The sequence below is a fragment of the Bos grunniens genome, chromosome 19 (assembly GCF_055505025.1).
Source record: "Bos grunniens cultivar Pamir isolate PY7600 chromosome 19, Bosgru_T2T1.0, whole genome shotgun sequence".
In the NCBI taxonomy this organism is placed as follows: Eukaryota; Metazoa; Chordata; class Mammalia; order Artiodactyla; family Bovidae; genus Bos; species Bos grunniens.
Genome location: NC_141183.1, coordinates 34,237,984 through 34,250,539, shown reverse-complemented (window position 1 = coordinate 34,250,539; position 12,556 = coordinate 34,237,984). Strand labels below are relative to the sequence as shown.

General features: G+C 48.6%; 1 protein-coding gene across 18 annotated transcripts in view; it reads right to left on the bottom strand.

Moving 5' to 3' along the window:
- Nucleotides 1–12,556, bottom strand: part of GAS7 (growth arrest specific 7) — a 213,374-nt gene that overhangs the window by 107,467 nt on the left and 93,351 nt on the right. For 4 of the 18 annotated variants that reach the window (XM_086358916.1, XM_086358927.1, XM_086358906.1 and 1 more), the window contains exon 1: nucleotides 5,907–6,045. The exons of the other annotated variants lie outside the window; for them this stretch is intronic. The gene's annotated coding sequence lies outside the window, so the exon portion shown is untranslated. Of the gene's footprint in view, nucleotides 1–5,906; nucleotides 6,046–12,556 lie in introns of those variants that run through there. 18 annotated transcript variants of the gene reach the window in all.

The window sequence follows — 12,556 nt, the reverse complement described above, 5'->3', positions numbered from 1 at the left end:
AACACCTATATCACCAGGGTTCCTGGGAAGTTGGTGACTGCTAGCAAATGAGATCAAGAAACAGACACGGCCGTGCACAAGAGCTGTGAACCCACCTACACAAAGCCCTACACAAGGGCCTGGCAACCTTCCCAAAGGGGCCCGCGTGCGTCTTCATTTGAATTGTTGCCATCAGCCAGGACACCTGGAGAGAATGCTTCCAACCCTGACTTCAAGCTCCTAAAAATGAGACAGGTTGGGCTTCCCAGGTGGCACAGTGGTAAAGAATCCGCCTGCAATGCAGGAGATGCCAGCTTGATTCCTGGGTTGGGAAGATGCCCTGGAGAAGGAAATGGCTACTCACTCCAGTATTCTTGCCTGGGAAATTCCACGGACAGAGGAGCCTGGCGGGCTACAGTCCATGGGGTCACAAAGAGTCAGACATGACTGAGCACACGTGTTGGATAACAAGGAGGACAAAGGACCAGGTCTCTTTCCCCCCGCAAAATCGATTCCCTCTGTCTGCACTTCACCATTTGTCCTTATCTTCTCTGGAGCTCTTCCTTGCTTAAGCACTGTCAATCCTGGGTCAGTAACATATCTATTGTGGCTTATGTGACCTTTACAAGAATCCTGGGAAAGAAGTTATTCATTTTATAATCAAATCATTTTCATTTTAGAATCGAATAAACCAAGATCTTACCACTAACAAGACACAGAACTGGTTTGAGCCCAGTGTCCTGTCTTCAAGGTGGATGCTTGCCCACTGACCCCAAGTCATCTCCCCGGTTCCTCCATGAATTAAGGCTCATCCTGGCTCAATGCTCCAGCCAGCATGGAGATCCATCTTGCTCTGTCTGGTGGGCCAGCCTTCTCACTTCTTGCTGTCTCCCAGGAGATGTCCCCCACAACCCCCACCCCACCAGCCCATCTTCCCTCCCCCTGGGCTGGTCCTCTCATCACTGCCACGGCTGCCTTGTTCAGGGGTTGATGATGAGTGGTCGCCACGGCTTATTCACCCGAGGTTCCTGAGAACATGAACAGAGTCCTACTCAAATCTGTCCCCAGACAAAGAAAATGCACCCAACAAGTACGGCTGAATCAATGGAGCTCCTTCAGTCTCTGAGTAAGACTGTCAGTCCACTAAGAAAGTGGGTTTCTTAATTTTCCAGGGTCACCAGGACATGAAGGGGAGGGTAAGGGGAAGAGAGGAAGGAGGAAGGCAGAAGGCAGAGGCAGACACACAGCCCATGTGTTTACCTATTTTATGCTGGGAGGGCTCTTACATACCACACGCTGCAGGGGCCCCCAAATCATAAAGGAACAAAATGGGCCAGGGGCAAAGAAGGCAACAATGGCTCAGTCAGGGTCTCTGAAACAAGCATCTCACAGGCCTAGTGCCCTTCAAGTAAAGGCACTCGGGAAAAAATGTACTCTCTTGGCTCACTTAGGCTGTCCACTGAAGTCATTAAAGCCTTTAACCAGAGAGAAAGTGGACAGAAGCCAAGTGATCAGCTATGATGACAGCAGCCTGAGTTACCAAGGAGAGAGCTGAAATATACATCTGTGATGGGCTCTTACCTCTGAGTGTTAAAAGAATTGGTATATTATTAACATTTCCACCTAAGGACTCCCAGCCCATGAATGCCTGGTCACCTATGATAAGTTTCAGCCAATCTGGGCCCTCGTCATGTCATTCATTCCTGGGCCTTGTTTGTTGGGGTCACACACTGCTGTTTCCCTGGGAAGACAGCCCAGTGACTATGCATCTCCCCAGGATGGTCAAAGGCATTAGGGCTCCTCACCACGATTGCCCCCAATGGGATGCAGAGACGAAGTGCCGGACAAAGTGCTGGGATTTGTGGAGATTCTGGAGCCAGAAGAACCCCTCCTGCCCTCAAAACATGCACAGGACTCTGCCTGGAGTGGCGTCAGGTGAAACCTTCAACTCCTTCTCTTTGGTCAGGGATCCCTGCCTTTCTTCCCTTCTGGGTCTTAAAAGGATGGCAAGTGACCACACAGGGTGCTGGAAGCCTGTCTGTGCTCTGAGCCTCAGAGCAGTGGTCCTCAGCCTTCAGCTTCTTCAGCAGGGCCATCAGAACACAGACTGTTGGGCTCCACCCTCTGTGTTTCTGAATCAGCAGGTCTGGGCAGCACCATTAATGACCTGCATTTCTGAACAAAATCCTAAGGGATACGACTGCTAGTTCAGGCATCACACTTTGAGAACCACTGATTTCAAGGCAAAAAAAAAAAAAAAAGCACCTGTTCTAAGTCTATTCCTTAAAAATTCATCTTTAGGAGACTGATACATTCACTTTCAAAATAAGATTCTTTAGTATCTTCTTGGAAACCACTGACCCTCTCACTTTCCTTCTTTTCATACACATGGGTGCAGGGTCTATTTCCTATTTCCTAACCCTAAGAAAAACATCACACAAATACTGGCAACGGTTTCATTATAGTTTTCAGTGCTGGCAATCACAATAGGGATGGGTGGGGACTGGGTCAAACTGGAACACCCTCCATCATCATCAGCATATTGATGTCATGCAGGACAGTGGGCTCAGTGTCGTCAAAACTAGTCATTTTTTTTTTTTTGCAAGAGAGGCTGGAGATTTGAATTCTTACTATAAAATCTGTAGATTTTTGGAGGTTGGTAACCAACTCAACAACTTTTAAATGAAACCATGGGCAGAAACAAAAAACCACCACCAAAAGCCCCTGGAGTTTTCCCACTGGCCACCAGTGTGTAGCTCCTGGTTTTAATTGTTGTGGACCTGCCTAAACAGTCATTTGAAGAGAGGGTGCCCTCGTGTTAAAGAACTGAATACCACCATCCTAGACTAAAGGTATAATTAGCACTTTTACCCTGTATTAGGGCTTCCCAGGTGGCTCAGTGGTAAAGAATCCGCCTGCCAATGCAGGAGACACGAGTTCCATCCCTGGGTTTGGAAGATCCCCTGGAGGAGGAAATGGCAACCCACTCCAGTATTCTTGCCTGGGAAAAAAATCCCAGGGACAGAGGAGCCTGGCTGGCTACAGTCCATGGGGCAGCAAGGGAGTCAGACATGACTGAGTGACTGAACAACAAAACCCTGTATTAGTCACCCTCTTGCTAAGACCTCTTACTACTAAGACACCTGGTGGGTGAACTGAATACCAAATTCCGGGGTATCAGGACACAGCTTCCAAGGGCTGAAAACGTGTGACCAACTACATCTCACCCAGAGCTGAGCACCCCAGCCTGGCTCCAACCTTCTTTGGAAGAGAGGCATGGGATGAGGTTTGGGAACCAGAAGGGTGGACCCTGGAAATTCCATGCTACTCTGTCTATGGAAAAATGGTGCTTCAACAGTTGATGAGAAGGTTTGGAAGGGGAGGCAGTGAGTAAGGAAGCTGATATACAGCTTAAGGAGAGAGGCATGCATCACCAGCTGGGCAGGGAGGCAGAGAAGGCGTTCAGAGGCAAAGCCAAGTATGGAGCAGGAGGAGGAGAAAGTGAACCAGTACCACAGCCTTGGGGAGGACAGATGCACATCCATCGGGTATAAAGGTGGATGACACAGCTGTTAGAGTGAGCAGAGATCCACCTCCTCCATGGGATCACACACACTGAGCAGCTGGGGAGCCAGAACTCTGGAAGCATGGTGCCTGGGGATGAGGACGGCTGGATTCATTCCTCGCGTAAGCAGTGCAGAGCTCTGCAAGGCTCCGGGGCAGGGGAATGTGTGTTTTGGGACCGCTGGGGAGGGAGCAGGGGGAGTGGGCAAGGATCACAGGTATCCTTCTCAATCTGCCCAAAGGGAACTCTGCTCTCAGGTCCTGGGAGAAGGGGATGCCTTCTGGTCCCCTGGTCCCCTGACCTCACGCCTCCCAGCTGGCCTGTTTGGCCCCATCTGAACTGCCCACTGCATCACCCCAGCTTCTCAAGATAATGCTTGCGTGGGTTCTCCCCACTGAGAATCCATACTTCCTCCTTCTAGCTCTTCCTTGAAAAGGACATCCACTCCCAGCCACCCACAGGAGACTTCAGGCTCACTGGGTCACCACTCCAGGCCAGCAGTTGTCGTTTTTTTGTCTGTTTTGAAAGTTTGACCCAAAGTAATAAGCACATTTTATTTCACAACCCAATATACATGCAAAGCAAAAGTTTCACGAGGCAATACTTGCTTTTACCACACGCAACGCACTCTGCTGTTTTCCCCTCTTTTCCATGCTGGCTAATACAGGTTATAGACACAAGGTGGCTAGTGATGCCTGCTTTAGTAAACAAACACTGCTTTATCTGCTCTCAACAGCTCCTCTTTCTAAATTCCCCACTGGACACCTACCCCCCCACTCTCCATCATAAATTCCTGCAAGGGATTCCCTCACTTTGCACTTTCCTGGGCCGCCCAGAGAGACATGCAAGCTCTTCATTTCCAATCTCTCTGCCCCAGACTGTACACCACTTGTGGGCACCCAGGATTACTGTACACATTTCCTCTTTTCAAGAACAGAGTTGGTGCTTTGCTGTACAGTAGAAAATAACACAACATTGTAAAGCAACTATACTCCAATAAAATTTTTAAAAAAATAATAAAAAGAAGAGTTGGGAATTCCCTGGCTGTCCAGTGGTTACGACTCTGTGCTTTCACTGTTATAAGCCCGGGTTTGATCCCTCACTGGGAAACTAAGACTCCACAAGCCACATGGTACAGCCAAGGAAAAATAAAGAAAGAAAAAAGAACAGGGTCCAAGCCTTTGGATCTAGCGCACTTAAAATATCGGTTGAATGTTTGATATCATGGAAGAGGGTGCCCAGATGACACTTTCTAAATGATGATAAAATAGTAGTGCATTTCAAGGCATGTCTGAAACCCAATCTCCAGCAAAGCCCTCTGCTGCTGGCGGCAGCCTCTCCCTGTCACTGGGGAACGGAGCCGCATGGATGCTCGTGGTTTCCAGGCCCCTCGTCCTCAGAGGCATGTACCCACACGAGGGCCCCAGTGTTGTCGCCGACAGGTCCACACCAGCTGGGACACTGACCGTCCACAACAGTGCTGGGGAAGAGATGCCCGTACTCCCTGGGGAAATCCAGCCTCGGAAGAGTGGACACAGTGGTCACACGGGAAGCGGCTGAATCTGTTGAATCCAAGTTTTCCAGACTCCAACTTCCATGCTCTTTCCTGAAGCTTTAATGGCTTCTGATCCTGTTATGTAATGCTGGGTACCTACATGCCCCCCCAACTTGTGACTTAAGAAAGAAGCACCCCCGAGTAATGGGCCCCCTCTCTGCAGCCTGGTGTGTATACCCTCAGCCATCCTGACTCCATGACAGAAGTGCCCACAGGAGGTACGGGTACCCAGGTCAGAAGATCCTAGGGGAGCTGGTTACCGCCCCAGTCTCTCTGGCCGGCTGTGTGACACGGGCAGAGCGTGTACCTCTCTGGGCTTCGCCCTCATCTAGAGGCGAGGGAGTTGAACCAGCCGACTCCCAAGGTCCCTTCCAGGCTTCTCCTGACTACTCTACCTGTACCACGTGGAGCCACCCAGCCCCAACAGGGAAGGGAGAAAAGGCTAAAGAGAGGAGGCGACGTTCCGGACCAGGGAACCCAGTCAAAGTGAAAACAAGGAAAACTGACGCAGCACTCAGCTCACTGCAGACACCACTCTGCCCAGAGGCTGGCTCCTCTTTCAGGAGCCTCAGGCCCCCCGCTGGCCCAGACTTGGTAAAGGGAAGAGGAAGGGGGAATTTGTGGAGAAACTGAAGACTCACACCGCCCCCACCCAGCAGGAGGCCGTCCAAGAAGGACTTGCCTCCTGGCTTTCCGCAGGTGTGGCAGGTGTGGGGGCTGCCTCCCCCACTCCGCTCTCACCCTGCTCCAATGAGCTTCGAGCATCTGCCCCGCAGACCAGTAGCACCGCCCTGGGTGCCCACTCACCTCAGCCCCACAGACCCTCCTCTTGCAAAGCTGACCTGCTGGTCATTTTCTGCCACTGTCTCCACATCCGCTGCTTCCCCGTGGCATCAGCTAATTCACTGTGCAAAGCAGCATTTATATATAGAAAGTTGCAGCCACGCAGGTTAGCATTAAAATAGAGACTTGACGTTGCTGTGGCAACCAAACAAATGATATTCAAAACGAAAGTAAGTATTCTGCAATCGGGTAAGCATGTCCACAGCCTTCCAGGACAGCTGTGCCGTTTCCCCCGCGAGGGTGGGTGGGACAGCTCAGCAGAAGGGCCTGGTCCTCCATCAACCTCCTCCCTGTGAAGTCACCCCTCTGCTTTCAGCTGTGGCCGTGGCCCTCTGCACAAGCTCCTTCTTGAAGCCAACTCCTTACCCAGAACAGACCTGAGGCCAGGACATTGAAGGGGTGCGGTGACCCTGACCAGGTGTGTCTATCTGCAGCTCTACTCCTTAAGGACCAAGGGGAAGCAGCCTGTGTTATTTCTAAGGAAGCTTCTGGAAACAAAGGTGGCTTCTGTCATCTGTCGGCCACACGCAATCAAGAGGCACCAGTGAGCTGAGTGACATTTGGCAGGCAGCTTCCCCTCTCTGAGCCTCAGTGTAAAAATAAGGGGGCACACTACTATATGTAAAATTGATAACTAATAAGGACCTACTGTATAACACTGGGACCTCTACTCAATATTCTGTAATGGTCTATATGGATGAAACAGAGTGCACAGATGTATAACTGACTCACTTTACTGTGCACCAGAAACTAACACAACACTGTAAGTCAGTTAACTGTGTCCTCGGTAGTGTCTGACTCTTTGTGACTCCGTGGAATGTAGCCCACCAGGCTCCTCTGTCCATGGGATTTTTCAGGCAAGAATACTGGTGGGTTGTCAATTCCTCCTCCAGGGATCTTCCTGACCCAGGGATCAAACTCGTGTCTCCTGTGTCTCCTGCACTGGTAGGCGGGTTCTTTACCACTGAGCCACCATAAAAGTTAAAAAGAAAAAATAAGGGCAGGGGGGATGAGGGACTGAAGAAGCAGCTTAGTCCCTCCTACCTCTGCAATTCTAGGATGTGCATCTTGTGTCCTTTCTCACTTCTGTTTTTTACTTTCCTTGTTTCCTTCGTCCCTGGACATATGCCTTAACCCTGCCACATAAGCCCTGATATGTCTACAGCCCCCATCTCACACAGGAGCTCCTGGTTCCTGGTATGGCATGTGGAACAGCCTTCCACCAGTGCTGTTCAGCACAGCCACCACCCAGAATACTCACAGCCATTAAGTCAAAAGGTATGGATTCTGTTATTCAAGGAGCCACCAAGAGCCAAGGGGCCTTAGACAACTCTCTGCACCTTTCTGAGACTCGATTACGTATTTCAAAATCAGACATGATCTGCAATGACTAAAATTTAAAAGATGGACAATATCAAGTGCTGGCATGGATGCAGAGCAACTGGAAATCTCATCCATTGCTGGTGGGAATGCAAAATGGTACAGCCACTCGAGAGCAGTTCAGCAGTTTCCTACAAAGTTAAACATATACTTACCAGATGACCCGGCAATTCCACTCCTAGGCACGTACCCCAAAGAAATTAAAATATAGGTCCACAGCAAGTCTTGTACACAAATGTTCATAGCAGCTTTATTCCTAAGAACCCCAAACTGGCAACAACCCAAAGGATCTCAGCAGGTACTAAAGAACAAACTATGGAACATCCATGCAATGGGATATTACTCACCAACGCAAAGGAACAAGCTATCGATATATGCCACAACCTGGACCCATCTCATAGATATTAAGAGGCCAGTCTCAAAAGGTTACCTGTTGTATGATTCCATTTGTACGATATTCTCAAAAAGAGAAAACCACTGTACAAGGATGGATGACCCATGAAGGGTTAGGTCAGAGAGGGGATGAATGCAAAGGGAGGGCAGGAGAGAAGATCTTAGAGTGATGAAGCTCTTCTATATCCTGGCTCAGGTGGTGGTCACATAAGTCTATAATATGTGTTAAAATTCACAGAACTGTATACCTAAAAAGGTCAATCTTATTGTCTAGAAAAAACTAAAATACATGTTACTTTCACCTTGAAAAAGAAAAAACAAAACACAGACAATGATGCTGTCTCCTTACAGAACAGATCATTAGTGGGCTCCTCCCAAGCAACAGGGATACAGTGTACAGCATAGGGAAATATGGCCATTATTTTGTATTAACTTCAAATGGAATATTTATATCTATAAAAATATTGAATCAGTATGTTGTATACCTGAAAATTATCTTTTATAAATAAACCAAAATTTATAATTTATTATAAAATTTATTTATATTTATAATTTTAAAAAGGGAGGGGCCCTCACCAATAAACTGTAAAGTCCTGAGAACTATTAGTTACTGATACCGCTTTTAATTACAAAGAGCCTCTTCTTGTTTTAGACGAATAGTTCTCCACCTTGGAGCAGGAGCAGCAGCATCACCTGGGAATCTGATCAGAAGTAGAAACTTTGGGGCATCAACCCAGGCCTCCTGAATCAGAAATTCTGGGGGTGGGGTCCCACAGTCCGTTTCTGACAAGCCTTTGGGGTGAATGATTCCAATGCATGCTGAAATTTGGGGACCACTGACCTCCACACACCCATTAGATCCATCTAAGGCCAGTCCATCACAGATCCTTCTGGCCCTTTAATGTCTAAAGTACAGATGCAGACAACGCCTTTTTCCACCTCCTCCTTGCTCACTGACTCTTCCTCTTTTCCCCCTCTCCCCATCTCTGCCTTTATTCTGCCCCCAGGCCAGCTGTTGCCCTGCAGGGAGGAGCAGGGGCCACAGCTCTAACTGACATGGAATCACATGTCCTGTTGGGATGCCTGGAAGGAAGAGTCACTGTGACCTCAGTCTTGGGAGGAGCTGGGAGGATCAGGGAGGGGCCCTGGGCTGCACACAGGGCTGCAGGCTCTGCAAACACTCTTCCCTTCTGACCTGGCCGCCCACCTCCTACTCTCAACTCCTAGAGCACTGCTCCAATCAAACCCTGGAAAGGCACCACGTCCTGCTTACCCCAGAAGGACAACTTCAAAGCTGCTTCACATGGACCCTGGCTCCGAAGCCATGCAGAGATGACGGATCACAAAGGCAAAATCAGAACCATATGGACTTCATAGTCGGCAAAATAAACAGAATTACAGCATCAGGGTTGGGGAGAAGGAAACCGGGGTCTGAGTGTCTGGCCCAGAGCCCGGGTTTGGTGGCCCCCAGCACAGGCTGGGCTCCCTGGCCTCTCCTCCCCGCCCACAATGCTTACAAACAGTGCTGGGGCACCCGGCGTGCTAGTCCTCCTCACTGAGGACTCTATGAGCGAGGCTGCTTCAGCTGACATTTACTGCATTTTTATATTCTCTTTTACGGTGCACTTGAAGATAGTTCAACTTCTTTTCTAGTTTTGCACAAATATGCACAAGCACACTCAGCCACTGGTGACAGCACCAGGAGCCTCGGGGAGGGGTTGGGGGAGCAGCTGTGGCCCCCACTGTGCTTAGTTGCTCAGTTGTGTCCGACTCTTTGTGACCCCACGCACTGTAGCCCCCCAGGCTCTGTCTGTGGGGATTCTCCAGGCAAGAATTCTGGAGTGGGTTGCCATGCCCTCCTGCAGGGGATCTTCCTAACCCAGGGATCGAACCCGGGTCTCCCACATCGCAGGTGGGTCCTTTACCAGCTGAACTACCTGGGAAGCCTCACCCCTGCCCTCTTCTACACCAATGGTCCCTTCCTTCCAGAGACAACTGTGTTGGGCATACAGCCAATCGTGCTGGGTGCACCCACTCCCGGCCTCATTCGCATCGCGGAGCAGAGAAGCTCTTCCCCAGTTTCTAGGGAAACAGCATGGTGGTTCGAGTGGCCAGTGTTTCTGAACTGGGGCAATTTTGGGGACATCTGGCAATGTCTGGGGACATTTACTGGCTGTCACGATGGGGGTAGGAGTGACCGGCAGGAGTACCGGTTCCCTATTGCTGTCCTGACAAATGCCCACAAATTCAGTAGCTTCAGTTCGGTTCAGTCGCTCAGTTGTGTCCGATTCTTTGTGACCCCATGAATTGCAGCACGCCAGGCCTCCCTGTCCATCACCAATTCCCAGAGTTCACTCAGACTCATGTCCATCGAGTCGGTGATGTCATCCAGCCATCTCATCCTCTGTCGTCCCCTTCTCCTCCTGCCCCCAATCCCTCCCAGCATCAGAGTCTTTTCCAATGAGTCAACTCTTTGCATGAAGTGGCCAAAGTACTGGAGTTTCAGCTTTAGCATCATTCCTTCCAAAGAAATCCCAGGGCTGATCTCCTTCAGAATGAACTGATTGGATCTCCTTGCAGTCCAAGGGACTCTCAAGAGTCTTCTCCAACACCACAGTTCAAAAGCATCAATTCTTTGGCGCTCAGCTTTCTTCACAGTCCAACTCTCACATCCATACATGACTACTGGAAAAACCATAGCCTTGACCAGACGGACCTTTGTTGGCAAAGTAATATCTCTGCTTTTGAATATGCTATCTAGGTTTGTCATAACTTTCCTTCCAAGGAGTAAGCATCTTTTAATTTCATGGCTGCAGTCCCCATCTGCAGTGATTTTGGAGCCCCCAAAACTAAAGTCTGACACTGTTTCCACTGTTTCCCCATCTATTTCCCATGAAGTGATGGGACCAGATGCCATATCTTAGTTTTCTGAATATTGAGCTTTAACCCAACCTTTTCACTCTCCACTTTCACTTTCATCAAGAGGCTTTTGAGTTCCTCTTCACTTTCTGTCATAAGGGTGGTGTCATCTGCATATCTGAGGTTATTGATATTCAGTAGCTTAAGGCGACACAAATTTCTTAGAGTTCTGAATTTCAGAAATGGGTCTCACTGGGCTAGATCCAGGGTGTCAGCAGGACTATGTTCCTTATGGAGGTTTTAGGGAAGAATCTGTTTCCTTGTCTTAATTTTCAGCTTCTAGAAGCCACTTGCATTTCTTGGCTCCTGGCCCCTTCATCCATTTTCAAAGCTAGTAATGGTGAATCGAGTCTTCTTCATGCTGCTTTTATCTCTCTGAAAAATCAAAGTGTTAGTCACTCAGTCGTGTCCAACTCTTTGCGACCCTATGGACTGTAGAACGCCAGGCTCCTCTCTCCATGGGATTCTTCAGATAAGAGCACCAGAGAGGGTAACCATGCCATTCTCCAGGGGATCTTCCCAACCCAGGGACTGAACTCCTTATATCTCCAACTTTGCAGGAAGATACTTTACCATCTGAGCCACCAGGGAAGCCCCTGATCTCTTTGGTTTCTTCTTTTTCTTTTTGATTGAGGGGGAGCAGGTAATGAGTAGTATATGGGATCTCAATTCCCTGAACAAGGATCCAACCCTCGCCCCCTACATTGGAAGTACAGAGTTTTAACCACTGGACCGCCAGGGAAGTTCCCTGGTTTCTCTCTCTTTCATCCTCTTCCACTGATAAGGACCCTAGTGATTATATTGGGGCCTACCTATATAATCCAAACTACTCACCTCCAGGTCAACTGCTCTGCAATCTTTTTTATTTTCTTGCTTTAATTTTTTTAAATTATGAAAATATGATAACACATATACAGGAGACTTGGAAAATACAGAACAAGGTTACATATAGTTCCATTATATATATCAATTATTATTTTAAGTAGATAAATTAAGATTTTTTTAGTTGACATTTCAATATCAAACTCTCAAAAATTAATAGAATAAATAGATAGAGAAGTACAGTAGACCCAAAAAGCACTGAGAACCAATTCAACATAATCAAGATTTAAACAATTTTCACACAGTTGCTGCTGCTGCTACTGCTAAGTCGCTTCAGTCGTGTCCGACTCTGTGCGACCCCATAGACGGCAGCCCACCAGGCTCCCCCGTCCCTGGGATTCTCCAGGCAAGAACACTGGAGTGGGTTGCATTTCCTTCTCCAATGCATGAAAGTGAAAAGTGAAAGTGAATTTGCTCAGTCGTGTCCGACTCTTAGCAACCCCATGGACTGTAGCCTACCAGGCTCCTCCGTCCATGGGATTTTCCAGGCAAGAGTACTGGAGTGGGGTGCCATCGCCTTCTCCATTTCACACGGTAGTGGGATACAGATTTTATTCAAGTTCCCACAGACTATAAACTAGGAGACACTGCAACATATCCCGGGACATAACACAAGGTTCAATTGCAACCTTAATTCCATCTGCAACGTCAATTCCCTGGACCATGTGACCTAATACACTCACAGGTTCCAGGAAGGGGGGCTCTGGACATCTGATGGGTGGCATGATTGTGTCGACCACTGGCATCCAGTGAGTAGAGGCCAGCGATGCTACTGAACATCCTACAATGCACAGGACCCCTCAGCCCACAACCAGGAACTATTCACCCCCAAATCCCCAAATGCCAGTAGAGGCTAGGCTGAGAAACTCTGGTACAGCCTAATACTGACCAGGTTCCCAGTGACCCTGACTCAAGTCCATTTCCATGGAGAGACCAACCACTGGACCTTAGGAGAAGCTGTGACTCACAATGAAGGAGGAACACTCATCATTCTGTTTAATATTTTAAAGTAGATTCTGTGTTCCAAAATCATCCTCAAA